Source organism: Salmo salar, chromosome ssa21, assembly GCF_905237065.1.
Source record: "Salmo salar chromosome ssa21, Ssal_v3.1, whole genome shotgun sequence".
NCBI lineage: Eukaryota > Metazoa > Chordata > Actinopteri > Salmoniformes > Salmonidae > Salmo > Salmo salar.
This window is the reverse complement of record NC_059462.1, coordinates 23590132-23613851: the sequence shown is the minus strand read 5'-3', so window position 1 is coordinate 23613851 and position 23720 is coordinate 23590132. Positions and strand designations below refer to the sequence as shown.

The 23720-nt window shown below is 41.8% G+C and overlaps 1 long non-coding RNA gene across 1 annotated transcript; it reads right to left on the bottom strand.

Annotated features, from left to right (window-relative positions):
• Positions 1-8011: 8011 nt before the first annotated feature.
• On the bottom strand, positions 8012-10667 carry LOC106581980 (uncharacterized). The gene is made up of 3 exons (XR_001323219.2): positions 10543-10667; positions 10175-10304; positions 8012-9068 (listed from the first exon to the last, which is right to left on the bottom strand). It is a non-coding gene; the product is annotated as an uncharacterized lncRNA (long non-coding RNA).
• Between the last annotated feature and the right edge of the window lie 13053 nt (positions 10668-23720).

Below are 23720 nucleotides of genomic sequence, written 5' to 3'. Positions count from 1 at the left end.
AAAAATACTTTATTTCTCCTGTCTATACTGATAAGTGTCTTAGACTGTTCATTCCATATTTTGCACTTTTTTCAGTTACTTGCCCAGGCTTGTAGGCTACACTAACGATACAATACAATATACTTTATTGTCCATTTACATGGCAATTCATTTTGTGAAGTCAGCATACAAATACACAAAAAAATACAGTAAGATACATAGTGTATTTCCCTCATCAGTCTACACACAATGCCCCATAATGACAAGGCAAAAACACATTTTTAGACATTTTTGCCTTGTCCATCTATCATAGAGGTCCTGAAGCACCGCAGAGCTTGGATCCCATGTTTACGGTCCTCCTGAGGATGTCCTTGTTGGCTCTTGACAGCCCACCATAGAAAATCAGCACACTCTCTATATGACAGGTGTAGTAATTGGAGAGTATCTGGGTATTGACATTCAGTTGTCTCAGTCTGTGCAGTGGGTAGATTCGTTGTTGGCATTTTCTATTGACGTTTTGAGTCCTTTACATTTTAGTCATTTAGCATACGCTCTTATCCATAGTGACTTCGAGTACTGAGTGCATACATTTTCATTCGTACTGGGCCCCCGTGGGAATCGAACCCACAACCCTAGCGTTGCAAGTCATGCTCTACCAACTGAGCCACAAGGGACCATTAAAAGACAGTGTGCTATCCTTGATGGTTCCCAGATACTTATAACTCCCCAGTCACTCTGTTCACCACCCAGGAATAAGTGTCTTACTGGGTCTGCCTTTCCTCTGGAAATCAATAGGCAGGTTTCCACTGACCCAGGTGTATTCTACAAAAGCAATGTTGCAGAAAATCATTGCAACATGTGTAATGGAAACGGCAGATGTAGGAGACATTTTATAAAGATCTAATACATTTTTATCCGTTCGCCAGAGGTGGATTTTTATTTTTCAAATGTTCTTTATTGCAACAAATGTTGATTGAAACAGTGTTTTCAAATACATTATGATTGCCGGATGGTACACAGGGTTTCACCATCAAATTGTTTCAGATCATCGAGGACTTCGTGAGTGCAAGTTACATCATGGAACGGGTCGTGGTGATAAGCAGTGGTGTCAAGTACTTAAGTAAAAATACTTGAATGTACTTCTTAAGTAGTTTTTTGGGGTATCTGTACTTTACATTACTATTTATATTTTTGACAACTAATACTTCACTACATTCCTAAAGTAATGTACTTTTTACTCCATACATTTTCCCTGATACTAAAAGTACTTATTACGTTTTGAATGCTTAGCAGGATAGCAAAATGGTCTAATTCTCACACTAATCAAGAGAACATCTCTGGTCATCCCTACTGCCTCTGATCTGGCGGACTCACTAAATATGTGCTTCGTTTGTAAATGATGTCTGAGTGTTGGAGCATGGCTCTGGCTATCTGTACATTTAAAAAACAACAAAATGGTGCCATCTGGTTTGCTTAATATAAGGAATTTGAATTGATTTATACTTTTACTTTTGATACTTAAGTATATTTAAAACCAAAAACCATTTTTTTTAACCTTCATTTAACTAGGCTAGTCAGTTAAGAACAAATTCTTATTTACAATGATAACCTACCCCGGTCAAACCCTAACCTGGACGACGCTGGGCCAATTGTGTGCCGCCCTATGGGACTCCCAATCACGGCAAGTTGTGATACAGCCTGGAATAGAACCAGGTTCTGTAGTGACACCTTTAGCACTGAGATGCAGTGCCTTAGACCACTGCGCCATTCGGGAGCCCACTCAAGGATAATGAAAACACTTGAACCACATAATTCTTTGCAAAAAAGTTTGTATTTTATATGTGGCATCTATGGACAAAGGTCTCTCAACACACAATACTTTCCAGACTGATACCTAGTACTAGTACCTTTAAACAACATGAACCAATAAACATTCACGTGAGTGTGGTCTGGCATATAAATCAGTCAAGGATATTCATATTGTAACAAACTTTGTCACCACTGTCAAGACTCAACATATGCGAGAAGATTCATATCGACCACACGGTGGCACTATAACAGGCATGTGTTTATATTTCATCTGTTTGACTCAATTTAGCACATTCTCAGGGATACTGTATTAGTCTAGCTAACCCACTTAGGTGAATGATGCGTCTTGCCATAGAGATCTGCCATTTACAAAATTGTGGGGGACGACATGTTTACTGTTGCCTTGTTTAGTGTTGTTTCGTGCATGGTGACCACTGTTTAAAATGAGCCATTACTGGTGGTGATGTGAATGAGTGGTCCCTGTGGCAAGCAATTCAGCTGTAACATTCTGGGTCAGTTAAACTGACCATCAAAAGAAAAAGCGCTAGCTATGAAGTCAATAAAACATTGAATAGATCTTCAACCAAACAGAATGAGATTTAGAATGAGATTTCAAGAGTTTTCTAAATATCACTACTACCGGTACACAGAGGGCAGTCATGTGTTACGCAAGACTCTCGTATTTACAGAATAACACTTGATAATTGAGACATAGCTGAATGTGGAGCGGTTGGTTAGAATAGTTCAGAAGATCAATCATTCAAACCTGTCCATGTCATCCAATCTTGTACAGTAATAGATGCTCTCATTTCATTCTACATTTTCGTATTTTAAACTTGACTCATGATGAGAAGAGCCACTCAGATGGATGGTTGTGCATTGCTGTCATTGTTTTTGTTTTCATTTCATAGTATCATTTTGTTCAGTCATGTTTATTCACTAAATAGCTTCAGTGTTTCCCTTATATGCATTTAGCCATGGCTGCCACTGAATTTTTTAAATAATACTACTAACAATTGTTATTTAACGCAGGAAGACGCTCCCACCCCACCCCACACACACTCCATTCACTCCAAGTAAACAAATAGATGAACAACTTATTATTTATTTTTCAAGGAGGTGAATTTGAGGAGGAAATCTGAAGGAACAGATGAGGATGGATCGGCCACACCCTTTGAACATCACCACCCTCCAACATCACCAAGCCAGCTCTATCCTGGAACTCTTTAAGGTAATCGGAAGCACCTTAATAAGCCCACAAAACACCTAGAGGCAGGAGCTTAAAGCAGACACCAAAAGATCCGGCATGGGGTGGAACGAGATTGAAAAGACTGGTCAGAACAGACTGATGGAGAGGAGTCGTCGAGTCCCTTGGGAGCTACTGGCCTTAATAAGTCAGTAAGTAAATACATTTGGACTTTCACTGAGGCTTTTGGATTATGACAGGGATGCTTCGACAAGAGACCAGATTCCAAATTCCTGCTGATCAGCTTTGAGTGATGTACAGTTTCCCAGATGTGAGCTAACCCCTTGACCAATATTATTGCAGAAGACAGGGTTTTTCATCTGCAAATGGGATTTTACCGCTGTCTGTCAAATTACTACTAGACTTCCTCTACTGATACATTTTTGGGATTCTGGCAGCCATAGGCTCAGAGGCTAACCAGATGAAAATGGAAGTGGTGTAATAAGGGTGTTTGCTAGACCAGATACTCCTTGGCCTACATTGGGTACACTTTTGATATGCTGTATACCCCACAGAGATCCTATATGTATTCTATGATGTGCCAACTTTTTAAGATATTTATATACCAGCTGGGTTACCCACTTTTTGACCCAGGTTCTGGTTATAATGATGTCATTGCAACCAGTTTTGCCTGCTGGGTAGACCTCCTGCTGGGTAGATATTTGGGCTGCTTTCCTTCGCTTTTAAAGGCAGGACAGCTGTTCAGGATCTCACTCGAAGCTGGCACAGATGTAGCAGCACCACAATCAGAAGATATTGGAGATGAGTCACTTTCACCGTATGACCTCAGTTGGTCAAATTTTGGTTTGTTTGCTATTCTTGTGGGGTCTTCTGGTTAACTGTATAACTGCTGTCCTCCCTACACAGTTTATACCAAAAGTGAATTTTCAAACCTGAGCCAATGATAAACCTCTGATCCTTGATGTGTGGCACATGGTCAATTGATTTCAGCCATATGGCTGGGGACATTTCATATCCCCATCACTAAGAACAGTACAGTGATTTGACAGAACTGGCAGGTGATAGCTGAGTTAAAATTGATGCTGACAACGTGGAATAAGTGAGGGAACTGCAGTGTGGAAATGAGTCTGACTGTTTCAATCAGTAGTGTGGATGATCAGTGTTATAACATGATTTAAATGTAAAGGCAATTTCAATTGTTCTACAATGCAGATCTTCGGCGCTACGGATTGAATCCAGACGCTAAGGTTGTATTGATAGGCAGCCTACCTGGGGAAGCTGTCTTTGAGCCTCTTAGGCTGTGTTTACACAGCCAGCTCAATTCTGATATTTTTTTCTGCACTTTTGCCAATAATTGGGCGAAAGATCAGAATTGGGCTGCGTATGTAAACGCAGCCAGAGAGAGACAAAGAGAGAGGATGTGATGTGATTGAACGAGGGTCAGTGGAGGAAAAAGCACCCAATTTTCCTACTTGAGTGAAAGTGAAGAATCCTTAAATACGTCCACCGAGACACACACCACACACACACCTGTCTGTCCGATCCTATACTTCTCAGTTCAGCACCATTAATTAAAACAGATATTAGCTGTCAACATGTAGGTCTGAAAGGCTCATCGCTGGGTAAATCAGACAGGGAGAGAGAGAGAGAGAGAGATGGAAAGTGAATGTAATGAGCCTTACAAGATGCAGTGCTGTAAAGGCTATGCATTATAGAAGCCTCCATCACCTCTGTCTGTCTGTATTTCTGCAGCTTAACCACCCAGCTACAGTACCTCAGATCTACAAGATGTAATTTAGCACCTTGGTCACATTTTATTATGAAGAAAAACTAGCCTGTCAGCCATGCATTCATTGGCAAAAGCAGCGCCTGTTGTTTGCTATTGTTTTCAATAATTTGTACAAATTGAGCATGATGCTATTTTGATTGCGGGACAATGGGGTATTCTTTGAGCCAACAATGAAATACGTTTTCAAAGGCAGTCACACATCTCTGCCAGTTCTGGCCACCTGGGACATTTTGTGGAGAGACTTTTTTGAAGCAAATCAGAAAGAAATATATAATAGATATACACTGAGTGTACGAAACATTAAGAACACCTGCTCTTTCCATGTCATAGACTGACCAGGTGAATCCAGGTGAAAGCTATGACCCCTTATTGATGTCACTTGTTAAATCCACTTCAATCAGTGTAGATGAAGGGGAGGAGACAAGTTAAACAATTATTTTTAATGCTTGAGACAGTTGAGACATGGATCGTGTATGTGACAAGACAAAATAATTAAGTGCCTTTGAATGGGGTATGGTAGAATGTGCCAGGCACACCGTTTTGTGTCAAGAACTGCAACGCTGCTGGGTTTTCCATGCTCAATAGTTTCCTGTGTGTATCAAGAATGGTCCACTTCCCAAATGACATCCAGCCAACTTGACACAACTGTGGGAAGCATTGGAGTCAACATGGGCAAGCATCCCTGTGGAACGCTTTCAAAACCTTGCAGAGTCCATTCCCCGACAAATTGAGGCTGTTCTAAGGGTGCAACTCAATATTAGGAAAGTGTTCCCTTATGTTTGGTATACTCAGTATACACAACCCAGCTAGCACATTTGGTTCCTTGGAAGTTGTGGGAACATACGTTTTTGGTTACAGGGAGGTTCTGAGATCGTTTTACAATTGTTCCCTGAACATTTTTCTGTAAGGTTTTATTAGCTTTCTGAGAATGGGAATTATAGGTTATTTAGATTTGTTTTAATAACTTCCTTAACTTTCACTGAATGTTTCAATAAGACTTTTAAAAACACTACTAGCTTAGTTTGTGTTAACTGTTTTGAACTCCAAGCACAGATAGGACACATGGAAAATGTATTTGCTTAGGCATTAATCATGAAAACACATTTCTGTGATCTTCTGCTTTTTATCTATGGAATTAGTCCACTGCGCCATCAGGATGGAGCTAGCGCCACCAGGATGGAGTTAGAATGCCATGTTTTTTTAACATACAAAGCTGTTAATTTTAGTCTATTAAAACAGACCCCATTTCAAAGGAAAAAAGCACTCATTAAGATCAGGTGTGGTCAATTAGTAGGCACGGCAAACACACCTGAATACACTTAACAAGATAAGAGGCTAGAAAGAGGTTTGTTGACGCTGAGAATGGAATGTATGTTTTTCAATAACATTCTTAGAACGTTCTTTGAACGTTACACATTTTTTGTGTGTTTTTTTATGGAAAGTTTTCTTAATGTTCTGAGAACATGACTTTACAGTTTTTCCCAATTGTTTACACACTAAAATTGGAACTTGAAACGCAATCACCGAAACCTGAAACTCATGTATCAAATCCTTAAACCAAGTCTGCAAAATTGCAAGCACAATTCTTACTTTACATTCAGTTTCAATTCTATATCACACTTTTTGCAAAACACTACACAGAGTTCTCTACATTAGGCACAACATTCAAACTTAAAATCTCTTTAGTCCCTTTGGAAAGCAACGCCAATCACAATGACACGCGCTGTACACCAATTGGCAACACCCACTCCTCACAGGTGTAAACATTAGTTGCTGAGTTGTTCACTTAGAAATCAGAGCTTTAGCACTATAAAAGGCCATGAGCGCCTCCTGTTTTGGAGGAAAATGGAAGTCAATGGTGAAGCAAGAGCTAGAGGTGAAGGAGGATGAGGACGGACAGTTGTCTCAGATGAGATTAGGGTCACATTGGTTGACCATGTGCTCAACCATATATTGAGTATGAGGGAGGCAGGGCAGAGAGTTCAGCCCAAACTGAGCCGCTACACGGTTGCATCTATCATCCGTACATTCAGAAATGAAAACCTGTAAGTTACCTACCATCTACACTATGCTCTTTATGTATGTATACTGTAATCTGACATATCAGTAGGCCTATGTTACACAGTGATTGTTGGCCAGTAATGTAATTTCATATTGAAAGAAAATAGATTATTTTAGCTTACTGTAACCAATCATATTTGTGGATCTTCTGAACTGAGTCGGCCAGACCATGGTGGAAGACACCGGGTGTTCACACCAGAACAGGAGACCGCTATTGTGAACATGGTGGTGGCAAACCATACCATTAGACTATGAGAAATCCAGAACCACATCATTGCAGACAACACAATATTCAATAACATTCACCAGGCTTGTCTACATTGGACCGTGTATTACAGTGCAACTGAATCCGGATGAAACAGGTCTACAGGGTGCCATTTGAGCAAAACTCAGATGAGGTTAAATAACAGCGCTATGAATATGTGCAAATAAGTACTATACTGTGAATTTACTATCATATCAGCACTGTATAGACACTTTACAGTACTGTAATCCAGTGTATTGTGCCTCACCATATTGACTGCTCTCTGTCTATGTCACATTGTTTGTCTGTTTCAGAGTCTTGGAGCTGGATGCTGCTGCAATTCAGCACGTTTATATTTACATTGAGGCTGACTTCAACCTAGCCAAAAGAAGGGTATGGGGACGGAGCATTATTGGCCAGCGTGCCTTTGTGAATGTCCCTGGACAGCGTGGCGGGAATATCACCATGTGCGCAGCAGTTAGCCAGCAAGGCATCCTCCATCACCATGCCAACCTTGGTCCCTACAACACCGCCCTTCTCATCACGTTCCTGGACACGTTACATGGCATCCTCATTCCAGCCGAGCAGAGGGGTGGACCAGAGCAGCCCAGGTATGTTGTCATCTGGGACAACGTGAGTTTCCACTGGGCTGCTCTGGTCCGCAACTGGTTCATCGACCACCCACAATTTATTGTTCTATACCTCCCACCATATTCACCATTCCTAAACCCAATTGAAGAGTTGCATGGCGATGGCAGGTGTATGACCGCTATTCCCTCGCCTGGAGAAGAGGCATGCGTGCAATGGAGGATGCATGTGATGAAGTTGATGTGGGGGCTTTCGGCAGCTGGATCCGTCACTCCAGAAGATTCTTTCCCCACTGTTTAGCCAGGGAGAACATCGCTTGTGATGTAGATGAGGTGCTGTGGTCAGACCAAAATAGAGGCAGGATGCTGCCTAATGTCTTTAATTACATTTCGCATGTGTTTGTCTTTTTCTGTTTAGAGTTTTGAAAGAATGAGCCACTTAAAAAAATATATATATATTGTACAGAAAACCCTTCATCTTACTCAATGTTTCTCCTGTTGGGTATGAAAGTGTTACATACAAAACACAAGTGTTCAAAAATACTGCATTTTGGAAATAAATGTTTGTTACGGTATTGTGTTTGTTGGGATATTTATAGTGTTTTGTGTTGAGCACATCAGTGTGTTGTTGGTAGACAGATCTATTCATATGACGCGTCATTTTGATACAAAAAAAAAAACATTTGGGAAAGAAGTTTTGAATGCAGTGTTTGCTTTTGCTAGAGTTTTGGGGAAAATGGGCCAAAGATTCAGCAAACGTGTGTAAACAATTGAACTATAAATTGTTTTCTGCAGGTTTCATGCTTCCATCTGAGAACATTCCCAATGTCAAACCAGTCAGAAGGTTCCTAGAACATTCTCAAAACCTAAATTAAATGTAACCATGCTTGACCTTTTAGGAAACATTCTGTTAGAGTAATGACATACCAAGAAAATAACATTTATCAAGTTCCTTAAATGTGCTGAGAATTTTCCAAAGCCAAACAACTTTTCTGCATCATTCCCAGAACATTGTGGGAAGGTTGTATGTGTAACAATGTGCGCTGAGAGTTGGGAAGCTAGTTCAGGGAGTGAGTGTTTCAATAAACAGAACATAATACAAAACAAGAAACACTAACAGCACACAGACATGAAACACCGCCTCGGGAAGGAACCAAGGAAATCAGGGAGGTGATGGAGTCCAGGTGAGTCTGACGCGCAGGTGCACCTGACGATGGTGACAGCAGCCTGGTGACCTAGAAGCCGGAGAGGGAGCACACATGACAGTACCCCCTTCCCGACATGCCGAATAAAAATGACGATCCCGGGGATCAGGAGCGGACCGGTCACCTCTGCTAAGGCGCGGGAACCTGTCAATCTGGCTGAGGTGTGGGAGCATGGCGACCTAGAGCGCTGGAGAGGGCACACGTGACAATATGCAAAATAAAGGTAGGACAATCATGCTCTCACCAAGCTTTAAGACGCATGTTTCTCAATGTTATTTACTAGTTGCGACGTTCTCTATTCAATTGGCCAAACCTCTTAGGGAGCATCTTTTCTATGAGTTTCAATTAAAGATTTATTTTTTTTACTTATTACCTACATAAAGGGAGACACAAATGGTCTGGTGTTACATATTAATATCAGCTACTTGCTTTGTTCTCTTAGACAAACAGGTCTTGCAATCGCCAAATAGAACTTTCAGATCCTGGGTTTCCTGACGGACAGACCACAGGATGTGAGGATTGGCAACAACACCTCCTCCACACTGACTCTTCACACAGGGTCCCACAGGGGTGTGTCGTCAGCCCTCTGCTGTACTCCCTGTTCACCCACGACTGCTTGGCTTTGCACAACACCAACTATATCATCAGGTTTGCTGGCGACACCACGGTTGTAAGCCTGATAAACAACAACCACGAGAGCCTCTACATGGCTAGTCTGTCCTTATATTTAGTGTACTTTTATATACTTAATGTGATTTTATTGCCTTTTATGCTGCTGATTTTCTTGTGTGTGTAAAGTGACTTTGGGTGTCATGAAAAACACTGTTACCCCCTTTTTTTCCCCCAGTTCCCCAGGAGGCGAAGGTCGAGTAATGTGTCCTCCGAAACATGACCAGCCAAACTGTGCTTCTTAACACCCGCCTGCTTAACCCAGAAGCGAGCCGCACCAATGTGTTGAAGGAAACACCATTTAACTGATGACCGAGGTCAGCCTGCAGGCGCCCGGCCCACCACAAGGAGTCGCTAAAGCAGCTATGAGCCAAGTAAAGCCCCCCGGGATTAAACCCGGGTCTGTATTGACGTTATGTCTGTGTGTGTGTTAACTATTTAACTGTACTAGAATGCTTAAAAGGCTGCTAAAATGTTAAATATTGGTTATCGGTATTGTTTATTAGGCAAGGAAAATATCGGGTATCGGCCAAAAATGGCATATCGGTGCATCACTAGTTAGGATAGGTGATATCTGACAAACATGTACTATGTTGAAGTTTGAACATTTCAGATTAAACCTACCTAATTCTGGTCTCCCCATCGACAACCATTGGTGATCAGGCAAGAGGTGAAGCTGGAGGTAAGGTTTTTGCCAGCGCCCCATTAATGTGCATGGCAGTATAGATCAGCTCCTGGCCCCTCATCATAGATACTGGTCGGTCACACACACACACACACACACACAGAGCAATGTTTACATTATCAATAGTGGTTATGGTGTAACAAACCTGATCGCTGCATTCACATTTCTATTTCACTTCATGATATGTGAAGTGAAATAGAATGATAAATGCGGCAATCAGACTAGTTCAACCAGGCTAGGTTATGAAGGTGAATTGGGAGAAAGCTCAAAACTGTTTTGACCTTTGTCCAGGTCAAATGTCACCAACCTGAAGAGTCCTCCCTGTTCCATTTATAGAAATGTTCACAGCGAGGGCATATCTGCATGATGCTGAGGGTCCCCTTGATGGTGTTCTCTATGCCGCATGTTCAGCTACAAACTGGACATCTCTCAAACATCTACAGGAGGCAATCCTCATACACAATGTAGTTCACTGTTTGAGTCAGACATAAATTTGCTACCACCATAGCTGCATCCATTATTTAGTTTTGCCCTAGACAATACAGAATACAAACAAACTTGCAAATCTGACTTGTAGGCTAATGTTAGCTAGCTAACCTGTAGCTAGCTTGCCTGCCTCACTAGCGTTATCAAATGATAACGTTATATAACCAGCAGTATCTAGACAATACACAATAAACTTGTATGAGCTACGACCTAAGTTGTAATGAGGTAGCTAGCTATCTTGATAGTTATCTAGCTAGGTAGTTGGCTAGCTATGCTAATGTTAGCAACATTTTTATCAAATGTCGTTAGCTAAATTATACCAGTGAGGTCCTTATAATCCAGTATCTCTGGGTATACTTACCACCACCGGTTATTTCACACCAAGCTAGCGTTACTGGTGCAGACTTTGGTACCGACAACCACCTATTCCACATACTAGGGTCCTTCTGCAGGGCATACAAACCCTAGTTGGCTGTGCATCCTGCTGGAAGCATGCATTGTCGAACCAGAGCCAGAGGCATGGTCAATTTGTTTAATTAAATATAAAGCGAGACCTTCAAGCATTTAACGAACGTGATTCTGTGAAGCGCAGAAGCAATTTGTATGAACACCTTCATGTAATTCTGTCTGAAAACAAGGACGAAGAGATGTAAATGTGCATTCATTATGGTTATGAGTTCTACTCTGATTAATTAGCCCTTCAGAAGATTAGGGGAATTTGTAGACTGCAAAATTGTTGGATTGTAATTTCAGATGTGTATTTGGTAAAGTACAAGCTTGTACGCAGCTATGTTCTCCAGTGATTGTGCATAACTGAATTAAAATCGAATTAAACCTAACCTCATGCATTTCCTGTGTGACTTTACATATAATTGAACGAGAAAACCAAGAGTAAGTGGTGTAAAATTAAATACATAACCTTAGAACCTGTTATTTGGACATTAGCAAACATAAATGGCACAATGAGTCATACAGGAATGACACTTTACATAGTGGCATTTCCGTACACACCAAACGCAGATGACTCCTTAAGGACATAGGACTCTTTGATCAAAGGGTTTTCAATCTGCCGCTTCCTTGTACTCCAGGAACATCATCTACCTCCAACCTCTTGACCCGTTTCAGCTTTCAGAATGGAGAGAGTGTTCTTTGAAGGACCTTTGTAAAAGGTGAGGTGAGGGCGAGGAAAGGGGAGGGCCACCGACAAAATTATCTAGACATCCATGCTGTTTCCTGAAAGGCCAGAGACAGAAATAGATGGGAGAGAGAGAGTGTGTGGTGGAAACTGAGCTGCACTACCTAACCTCCTGCCAAATGTATGGCCATGTTAGTGACACATATTTCCCTCAGATCACACAGACCCACAAAGAATTCAAAAACAAACCCAATTTTGACAAACTCCCGTATCGATTGGGTGAAATACCACAGTGTGCCATCACAGCCTCAAGATTTGTGACCTGTTGCCACAAGGGCAACCAGTGAAGAACAAACACCATTGTAAATACATATTTATGTTAATTTATTTTCCCTTTTGTACTTTAACTTTTTGCACATAATATGACATTTCAAATGTCTTTATTCTTTTGGAACTTTGTGAGTGTAATGTTTAGTGTTCATTTTTTATTGTTTATCTATTTCACTTGCTTTGACAATGTAAACATATGTTTCCCATGCCGAGAGAGAGAGAGAGAGAGATTGAGAGTGTGAGCGAGAGTGCGCCTGTTCATCAAATGAGCACAGATTTTTCCTGGAAAATAGCAAATCCTGTGTGTTAGATGTTTCAGAGGGATTTTCTGCAGTTGGATAACCTCTTCCAGGGATTGTATTTAGTGCAGGTAACATCCCCTCCATCCCATCTCACTAACCAAACCATCTGCAAATCCAACTCTCTTAGAGTCACTCAAGGGGCAGATTATCTCTGTTGGATTATATTTACATCTTAATCGTTTAGCAGATGCTCTTATCCAGAGGAATTTACATTAGAGAGTGCATACATTTTTTTCATACTGGTTACCTGTGGGAATCAAATCCACAAACCTGGCATTGCAAGCTCCGTTCTCTACCAACTGAGTCACATGGGATCATTCTACTTACAGCATTAGGTAGGAGTTTCAGAGTTTGGAACACAACTACTGGCATCATACACACATTTTACATTGCTGTCTCTCTTAGTCATTGTTCAGTACTTTAAAACACCCAAAAGGCCACCATGGTCTAAAGGCCACCTGTTCCTATTTATAACAGCTGCCAAATGTGCAGAGGAAGCAGAAATGATTTGGGACTTCGACATTTTCTTTTTTGTTGCTGTTTTTGAAAACCAAATGGATGATAGCAAGAATACAGCAACCCAGAAAGCAGATCTGCAATACCATCACCAAAAATATTAAACAAGTGTGTAGCAGATATCTAGCATCTAACACATAAACACAAACACACACATTTATCTCAAATGACACTCCAACATTTGTTATGCATGTACATTTGAATACAAAATCCATACTGAAACAACAATGAACTGACATGATGTAATCTATCTCTAATTATGTCTAATCTGAACAATCACATTGCTGCAGGGATTACAGCATAATCCAAATCCACAGCATCCTGATCACCCACAGGCCTAGTGGTGTTAGGAGCTGTTCCATTTGTCGGAGTTATCCATGTTGGTCCAGTGTTGGTCCAGTGATACTTATGGTGATTGACCTCAGTGTCCGCATCACTGTCAAGCTGTGGCTGGCTAGAGCTCCACTACCTTTGTTGCTTCAGCTGCGTTCAAGCTTCCACAGGCACATCTGCCCAGAGAGGATGCTCACACATTGAATACACACACCAATTTGTCAAAAGCAGAGTTCTAGGTTCCCGCAACAAACACAACCATAGAGACAGGTAATTACAATCAACATGGACTTACATTTTGCTGTAAAAAACTCTCTATGAACGTCGCAGGGGTTCAGTGCCTTATATTGCCAGAATGCCCCATCTGTCTGCTCTCTGCTACCACTCTGTCAGTGGAGCTGACTTGAAGACCTCCTCCATTCCTGCCATTATTGAAAGAGATCGTGATACCTCACATCTCAAAAGAGGGCTACTTAATGTTAGATCCCTCACTTCAAAGGCAGTTATAGTCAATGAACTAATCACTGATCATAATCTTGATGTGATTGGCCTGACTGAAACATGGCTTAAGCCTGATGAATTTACTGTGTTAAATGAGGCCTCATCTCCTGGTTACACTAGTGAACATATCCCCCGTGCATCCCGCAAAGGCAGAGGTGTTGCTAACATTTACGATAGCAAATTTCAATTTACAAAAAAAAAAAAAACGTTTTCGTCTTTTGAGCTTCTAGTCATGAAATCTATGCAGCCTACTCAATCACTTTTTATAGCTACTGTTTACAGGCCTCCTGGGCCATATACAGCGTTCCTCACGGAGTTCCCTGAATTCCTATCAGACATTGTAGTCATAGCAGATAATATTCACATTTTTGGTGACTTTAATATTCACATGGAAAAGTCCACAGACCCACTCCAAAAGGCTTTCGGAGCCATCATCGACTCATTGGGTTTTGTCCAACATGTCTCTGGACCTACTCACTGCCACAGTCATACTCTGGACCTAGTTTTGTCCCATGGAATAAATATTGTGGATCTTAATGTTTTTCCTCATAATCCTGGACTATCGGACCACCATTTTATTACGTTTGCAATCGCAACAAATAATCTGCCCAGACCCCAACCAAGGAGCATCAAAAGTTGTGCTATAAATTCTCAGACAACCCAAAGATTCCTTGATGCCTTTCCAGACTCCCTCTGCCTACCCAAGGACGTCAGAGGACAAAAATCAGTTAACCACCTAACTGGGGAACTCAATTTAACCTTGCGCAATACCCTAGATGCAGTTGCACCCCTAAAAACTAAAAACATTTGTCATAAGAAACTAGCTCCCTGGTATACAGAAAATACACGAGCTCTGAAGCAAGCTTCCAGAAAATTGGAACGGAAATGGCGCTACACCAAACTGGAAGTCTTCCGACTAGCTTGGAAAGACAGTACCGTGCAGTATCGAAGAGCCTTCACTGCTGCTCAATCATCCTATTTTTCCAACTTAATTGAGGAAAATAAAAACAATCCAAAATGTATTTTTGATACTGTCGCAAAGCTAACTAAAAAGCAGCATTCCCCAAGAGAGGATGGCTTTCACTTCAGCAGTAATAAATTCATGAACTTCTTTGAGGAAAAGATCATGATCATTAGAAACCAAATTACGGACTCCTCTTTAAATCTGTGTATTCCTCCAAAGCTCAGTTGTCCTGAGTCTGCACAACTCTGCCAGGACCTAGGATCAAGGGAGACACTCAAGCGTTTTAGTACTATATCTCTTGACACAATGATGAAAATAATCATGGCCTCTAAACCTTCAAGCTGCATACTGGACCCTATACCAACTAAACTACTGAAAGAGCTGCTTCCTGTGCTTGGCCCTCCTATGTTGAACATAATAAACGGCTCTCTATCCACCGGATGTGTACCAAACTCACTAAAAGTGGCAGTAATGAAGCCTCTCTTGAAAAAGCCAAACCTTGACCCAGAAAATATAAAAAAAATATTGGCCTATATCGAATCTTCCATTGCTCTCAAATTTTTTCGAAAAAGCTGTTGTGCAGCAACTCACTGCCTTCCTGAAGACAAACAATGTATACGAAATACATCAGTCTGGTTTTAGACCCCATCATAGCACTGAGACTGCACTTGTGAAGGTGGTAAATGACCTTTTAATGGCGTCAGACCGAGGCTCTGCATCTGTCCTTGTGCTCCTAGACCTTAGTGCTGCTTTTGATACCATCGATCCCCACATTCTTTTGGAGAGATTGGAAACCCAAATTGGTCTACACGGACAAGTTCTGGCCTGGTTTAGATCTTATCTGTCGGAAATATATCAGTTTGTCTCTGTGAATGGTTTGTCTTCAGACAAATCAACTGTACATTTCGGTGTTCCTCAAGGTTCCGTTTTAGGACCACTATTGTTTTCACTATATAATTTACCTCTTGGGGATGTAATTCAAAAACATAATGTTAACTTTCACTGCTATGCGGATGACACACAGCTGTACATTTCAATGAAGCATGGTGAAGCCCCAAAATTGCCCTCGCTAGAAGCCTGTGTTTCAGACATAAGGAAGTGGATGGCTGCAAACGTTCTACTTTTAAACTCAGACAAAACAGAGATGCTTGTTCTAGGTCCCAAGAAACAACTGTTGAATCTGACAATTAATCTGGATGGTTGTACAGTCGTCTCAAATAAAACTGTGAAGGACCTCGGCGTTACTCTGGACCCTGATCTTTCTTTTGACTAACATATCAAGACTGTTTCAAGGACAGCTTTTTTACATCTACATAACATTGCAAATATCAGAAACTTTCTGTCCAAAAATGATGCAGAAAAATTAATCTGTGCTTTTGTTACTTCTAGGTTAGACTACTGCAATGCTCTACTTTCCGGCTACCTGGATAAAGCACTAAATAAACTTCAGTTAGTGCTAAATACGGCTGCTAGAATCTTGACTAGAACCAACATTTTTTATCATATTACTCAAGTGCTACCCTCCCTACACTGGCTTCCTGTTATGGCAAGGGCTAATTTCAAGGTTTTACTGCTAAACTACAAAGCATTACATGGGCTTGCTCCTACCTATCTTTCCGATTTGGTCCTGCCGTACATACCTACACGTACGCTACGGTCACAAGACGCAGGCCTCCTTACTGTCCCTAGAATTTCTAAGCAAACAGCTGGAGGCAGGGCTTTCTCCTATAGAGCTCCATTTTTATGGAATGGTCTGCCTACCCATGTCAGAGACACAGACTCGGTCTCAACCTTTAAGTCTTTACTGAAGACCCATCTCTTCAGTAGGTCATATGATTGAGTGTAGTCTGGCCCAGGAGTGTGAAGGTGAATGGAAAGGCTCTGGAGCAACGAACCGCCCTTGCTGTCTCTGCCTGGCCGGTTCCTCTCTCTCCACTGGGATTCTCTGCCTCTAACCCTGTTACAAGGGCTGAGTCACTGGCTTACTGGTGCTCTTCCATGCCGTCCTAGGAGGGTTGCGTCACTTGAGTGGGTTGAGTCACTGACGTAGTCTTCCTGTCTGTCAGCTGATGTAAGAAGGGCTAGATAGATCTATTTGATTTGATTTGAAGTGTCAGGTTTCACACCCCACATTTGCATAGGAAGTGACGTGTCGCATTATCTGGCCTATCTAGACAAATAATTGATTTGCGCTCCCTCAGATCGATGGAGCCCAGCCTGGGAGATGGCATATGAAAGGGGGCAGTCTAGTGATTTCAGCAATCATGGTCACATGTCGTTGTGATATTCTCAGCCCGAATAAACACTTTCTGTTTGTCATAGATGGACAAGATTAATATCAAAACTAATTTTACTTGTCAGATGCGCCGAATACAAGAGTAGACCTTACTGTGGAATGCTTACTTACAAGCCCTTAACCAACAATGCAGTTCAATAAATAGAGTTAAGAAAATATTTACTATCTGACAGTGAGTCAGCTTCATGCAATCTCTTAGATCAGAGTCCCTCCATTTTATTCCCTCCATTTGATGGGTTTCAAATTTTAATGTCACGTGCACAAGTACAGTGAAATGCCTTTCTTGAAAGCTCTAAACCCAACAATGCAGTAATCAATATCAATATTAGTACAAAAAATATCATATGGTAGAACAAAAAACGCATGAGAAATAAAAATAAAAATAAGAAGAACACTAGAAAGTAAAAAGCTACAGTATGTACAGGGTCAGTTCCAATACCATATTTACAATGTGCAGGGATACTGGAGTGATAGAGTTAAATATGTATAGAGATAGTGTAAAAATAACACAAGAGTCAACTCAGTCTGTGTAGCCATTTTGTTAGCTATTTAGCAGCCTTATGGCTTGGGGATAGAAACTGTTCAGGAGCTTGTTGGTGTCAGACTTGATGCACCGGTACCGTTGCCGTGCGGAAGCAGAGAGTGGTCTATGGGTGGCTGGAGTCTTTAACGATTTTCCGGGCCTTCCTTTCACACCTCCTGATATAAAGGTCATGGATGGCAGGGTGCTCACCTGGTTCTCCTTCTGGGACAGGTGTTCCAGGGGTGGTCCGACTCCCCACAGTAGGAGCAGAGACCCTGTTGACAGCAGCGTTGACATTCCTCGGAGGGAAGGTGCTTCGTGCCCACCTCCATGGGCTCAGTCACACTGGAGGTTCCTGGGAGAGACCCGAACCACCGGGATGGGCGACGACAGGCATCCAGGCAGATGGCCATGGCGATGAGCTGGTCCAGCGTGAGGTCCTCATCGTGATAGGTCAGCTATGTCTGGATGTCCGCCTGTAGCCCGCTGTGGAAAACTGTCAACAGGGCCTAGTCGTTCCAGCCAGTGGACGCAGCCACCGTCCGGAAATCCAGAGCGTCCTCAGACGCTGTCCTGGACCCCCGGCATAGACGGAGGAGACGCTCACCTCCCTCTCGGCCCTCTGTAGGTTGATTGAAAACGGCACAGAAGAGTTGGGTGAAGCGCTCATAGGACTGCACTTCTGGACCGTTCCTCTCCAGATGGCATGCGCCCACTCCAGAGCCCGACCTGTCAACACCAAGGTCACCTTGTCAGGAGAAACCCCCTACAGTGACCTGGGGTGCCGTCAAACCGCTCCGGGGGAGGCAGGTGGACATTGCTGATCGGACCGGGTGATGTAGATGAAAACAATAAACACTACCCAACAAGCCGTGAAGCTAAAGGCTATGTGCCATAAACAAAGTAAACTTCCCACAACACAAGGAGGGAAAAGGGCTACCTAAGTATGGTTCCCAATCAGAGACAACGATAGACAGCTATCCCTGATTGAGAACCATACCCGGCCAAAACATAGAAAATAAAGAACACAGAAAAAGGAACATAGAATTCCCACCCTAGTCACACCCTGGCCTACCCAAAATAGAGAATAAAAAACCTCTCTATGGCCAGGGCATGACAGTACCGCTCAGGAAGGAGACGCGTTCTGTCTCCTAGAGATGAACGTACTTTGGTGTGAAAAGTGCAAATCAATCCCAGAACAACAGCAAAGGACCTTGTGAAGATGCTGGAGGAAACAAATATAGAAGTATGAATGTCCACAGTAAAACGAGTCCTATATCGTCATAACCTGAAAGGACACTCAGCAAGGAAGAAGCCACTGCTCCAAAACCGCCATAAAAAAGCCAGACTACGGTTTGTAACTGCACATGGGGACAAAGATCGTACTTTTTGGAGAAATGTCCTCTGGTCTGATGAAACAAAAATAGAACCGTTTGGCCATAATGATCATCGTTATGTTTGGAAGAAAAAGGGGGAGGCTTGCAAGCCAAAGAACACCATCCCAACCGTGAAGCGTGGGGGTGGCAACATCATGTTGTGGGGGTGCTTTGCTGCAGGAGGGACTGGTGCACTTCACAAAATAGATGGCATCATGAGGGAGGAAACTTATGTGGATATATTGAAGCAACATCTCAAGACATCAGTCAGGAAGTTAAAGCTTGGTCGCAAATGGGTCTTCCAAATGGACAATGACCCCAAGCATACTTCCAAAGTTGTGGCAAAATGGCTTAAGGACAACAAAGTCAAGGTATTGGAGTGGCCATCACAAAGCCTTGATCTCAATCCTATAGAAAATGTGTGGGCAGAACTGAAAAAGCGTGTGCAAGCAAGGAGGCCTACACACCTGACTCAGTTACACCAGCTCTGTCAGGAAGAATGGGCCAAAATTCACCCAACTTATTGTGGGAAGCTAAGTTAAACAATTAAAGGCAATGCTACTAAATACTAATTGAGTATATGTAAACACATTCCCAGTGGGTCAGAAGTTTACACACACTCTATTAGTATTTGGTAGCATTGCCTTTAAATTGTTTAACTTGGGTCAAACTTTTCGGGTAGCCTTCCACAAGCTTCTCACAATAAGTTGGGTGAATTTTGGCCCATTCCTCCTGACAGAGCTGGTGTAACTATGTAAACTTCTGACCCACTGGGAATGTGATGAAAGAAATAAAAGCTGAAATAAATCATTCTCTCTACTATTATTCTTACATTTCACATTCTTAAAATAAAGTGGTGATCCTAACTGACCTAAGACAGGGAATTTTTACTTAAATGTCAGGAATTGTGAAAAACGGAGTTTAAATGGATTTGGCTAAGGTTCATGTAAACTTCCGACTTCAACTGTATTCAGTGATAGAGTGGGGATTGGAATCAGGTGTGTAGAATGATGACGAGACAAGTCTGGGGTTGATGAGTGGAGGGTGTTTACAGGCAGCAGGTTAGGCAGCAGCTAGAAGGCCGGCGACGCCAAACATCTGAGCTGGACAGGTGGGGGAGCCAAAGCGAAGGTTGGTGTGACATGGGTTGATAGGCCCCTGTCCAGAAAAAGGGGGTTGTGCTGATGTCTATGTCGCTCAGAGGAGGCTTGGCAGGAGGCTTCAGTTTTATGAAATGGGGCCTAATTTGTAGTCACTAAATATGACCATATTTATTTCACAGTTATATGAAAGGTGAAATCTTATAATAAGTCAATTATAATTTCATTGTTAGCATATTTAGTATATTTGTTAATAATTTCAGTCATTTCAAGCCCTGTTCCCTCACTTTTGTTGAATATAAAGAAAAAAATATTTCCATATTTTCATAATACTTCAAAAGTGAGTACACCTCAGCAATGTCTTACTTTTTTTTACCAGAAAGGTGAGTTCCAGTGTCACAGTTGTCGTAAGGAGGAGCGGACCAAAGTGCAGCGTCTGTGTCGTTCCACATTTTATTTACACTGTGAAACTATGCAATACATAAATAAACTGAATGACAAAAACAACAAACCGTGACACAGAGGTGAAACATACACTGACTCAAAGATAATCTCCCACAAACCCAGGTGGAAAAAAACCCAATTAGAGACAACGAGGACCAGCTGCCTCTAATTGGAGATCACCCCAAACAAAGCCCAACATAGACATACAAAACTAGAACAACCCAACATAGAAATACAAAACTAGAACATAACATAGAAAAACTAAACTAGAAAACCCCCCTGTCACGCCCTGACCTACTCTACCATAGAACATAACAGTTTACTATGGTCAGGACGTGACATCCAGAGCTTTCTAGAATTATGCAGCATTACTAGTTATTGTTCATGGTTATCGCCTGAAAAATAATTACTTTTGAGTATGTCTGTTAAGTGGAAATCTACAATTTGCCATAAGGTTCAATCCACCCAATCAAAAGATCAGAGAATGAGTCTAGCACTGAAAGTTTGTGAATGCAGCGAGCTAGTTTATCCTACTCAAACACCCGGCTCAAACAAAGAAGGATGCTATGTTAGCTAGCTGGCTATGTCTATCCAACACTGGAAGTCTTCCAAGTAAAGGCAAGCTTTTGGTTGTATTCATTTATTGCCAAGGGGCCTGCCGGTGTAACTGCTAAACTGCTTGCTGACTGTACAATGTACTGCATGATTGTAGCGGGTTTACAAACACGTTAGTTCTAGTAGCTATGTTGACTATGACGTTAGCTAATATGGTGACAACGATGTAGGCTGTGTGTAGTGGTTAGTGGTTATGATATGAAGGTTTGGCATGGAAAGGTTTTTTCGCCTGTTCACAGACAGCTGATTTGTTTTGCACTGAAGTCCTCAAGCAAAGGGAAAAGGTGAGAGGAGGAGTGTAGATGCAAGAAGGAATTATGAGATCATGCAGTTTGTATGTGTCTGCTATGAAAGTGAACTGTGTTTGCGTGTGCACCTAATAGAAATAAGGCAATGCTCATAAAAAATAATCGTCCTCCCTCATCTGAAATGGCACCGACCGCCACTAGTTGGTTTTGTGAGCATCATGCTAGTCTCCTCTCCCTCGGTAGTCTGACTCAGTAGTTGATGGCTGGTTCAGTAGTCGTTGGCTAGCACAGTAGTTGATAGCTGGCTGCTGGGCTCTCCCTCACTCCAAGCCGGGCCTGCCTGTTGTAGCATCAATAGCCTGTCGCAGCTGCGTCAGTCTAAAGCTGCGTCAGTCTAGTCTAAAGCAGGCCAGTTTTATTGCTTCTTTAATCAGCATAACAGTTTTCAGCTGTGCTAACATCATTGCAAAAGGGTTTTCTAATGATCAATTAGCCTTTTAAAATTATAAACTTGGATTAGCTAACACAACGTGCCATTGGAATACAGGAGTGATGGTTGCTGATAATGGGCCTCTGTACGCCTATGTAGATATTCCATTAAAAATCTGCCATTTCCAGCTAGAATAGTCATTTACAACATTAACAATGTCGACACTGTATTTCTGATCAATTTGATGTTATTTTAATGGACAAAAATGTTTGCTTTTCTTTCAAAAACAAGGACATTTCTAAGTGACCCCAAACTTTTGAACGGTAGTGTATGTCTTTACATCAGCTGTTGAATGGACAGTACATACCCCATTCATGACCCATCTCCAGCATTTATTGTAGGACATTGATTCTGCTCTTTCCTTATTTTGATTGAAGGCTTCTGAATACTAGTGAGTAAGGACTCTGTGTGCGCACATACTATTCTTCGAGACCCACACCCATTCAGACCAAGGTCTCTTTTGCATGGGAGCCCTGCATATCAACAATTACACAATCAGCAGCATACTGTAGGAGCACAGGAAATATACCCCCCAAAAAATACAACATGCAAAACACAATCATGAAAAACAATCACATTCCTCAGTAAAGAAGTCCTCAACCAACAATATGAATTGCCCAAAGGGCACTATTGCATCTGTAGGGTCCAAAGGCCACCTGTTCCTACTTACAACAACTGCCAAATGTGCAGTGGAAGGGAAAATAATGTAGGGCTTTGAAAACAGCTTGATGATGAGAACAATACTGCAGCTCAGAAAGCAGACGTACAGTACCATCACCAAAAATATGAAATAAGCACCTAGTCTATCACACAGAAACACAAACAAACAGATACACACACCCATACACATTATCACACAACACACATCATGTCTTTACATCAGCTGTTCATTTGGACAGTACATGACCCATCACCAGCATTCATCCCAGGACATTGATTTTGCTCTTCTCCTATTTTCAGTGAAGACTTTGTGCCCCCTGCACACCCACACTTACGTGCGTGCACATACTTAGAGACACACACACCGGCATCCACACACCGTTTCACCCCTACACTTCAGTACAGTATTTGATTAGGATCTGGGGAGTGCATAACAACACCCATTGTATGTGTCTCGCACTCTCTCCTAACCCTTGATGTACGGAATTCATTTACACAGTATTTTGGGACATTTTCCTCACACTCAATGGAATGACACAAGGTGAAAACAGAAAAGAGCTCTCAACACTCTTCAGCCACACGTGTTAGGTTCTGTAGTCTTCTACTGGGGATAGGTCATAAATAGACCTTCAGGGTCCAAGGACAATAAACATTCATGCTGTGCACACACTCACACACACCTCTGCATTGTGGGAACATAATTGTAGCAGCATGTTATAATGATTGGATAGGGCTATTATCACAAACTTCTCAAAAAGCACTCGGGCTGTGATAATTTTTCTTGCACATCTATATGGAACGTTTGATGGGCTGTCTTCAGCATCACACAATGTTGTGAAATGTTCAAATAAAAGTATACAATTAGCAGCTCTATTCATGCCATTTCTATCTGCATTGGTTGCATCCTCCTCAACACAACCAAGGATAAAACAAAAATAGCTGCAAGTTGAAATTACTGTAGTGTGTGTGTGTGTGTGTGTGTGTGTGTGTGTGTGTGTGTGTGTGTGTGTTTAACTACAAGAAAACAAACTAAAATTTGACCAACTGGGGATATTTTGTTAGTCCCCACGAGGTCAAATGCTATTTCTAGGGGATTTATGGTTAAGGTTAGAATTAGTGTTTTAGGTTTAGAATTACGTTAATGGTTAGGCTTAGGAGCTAGGTTT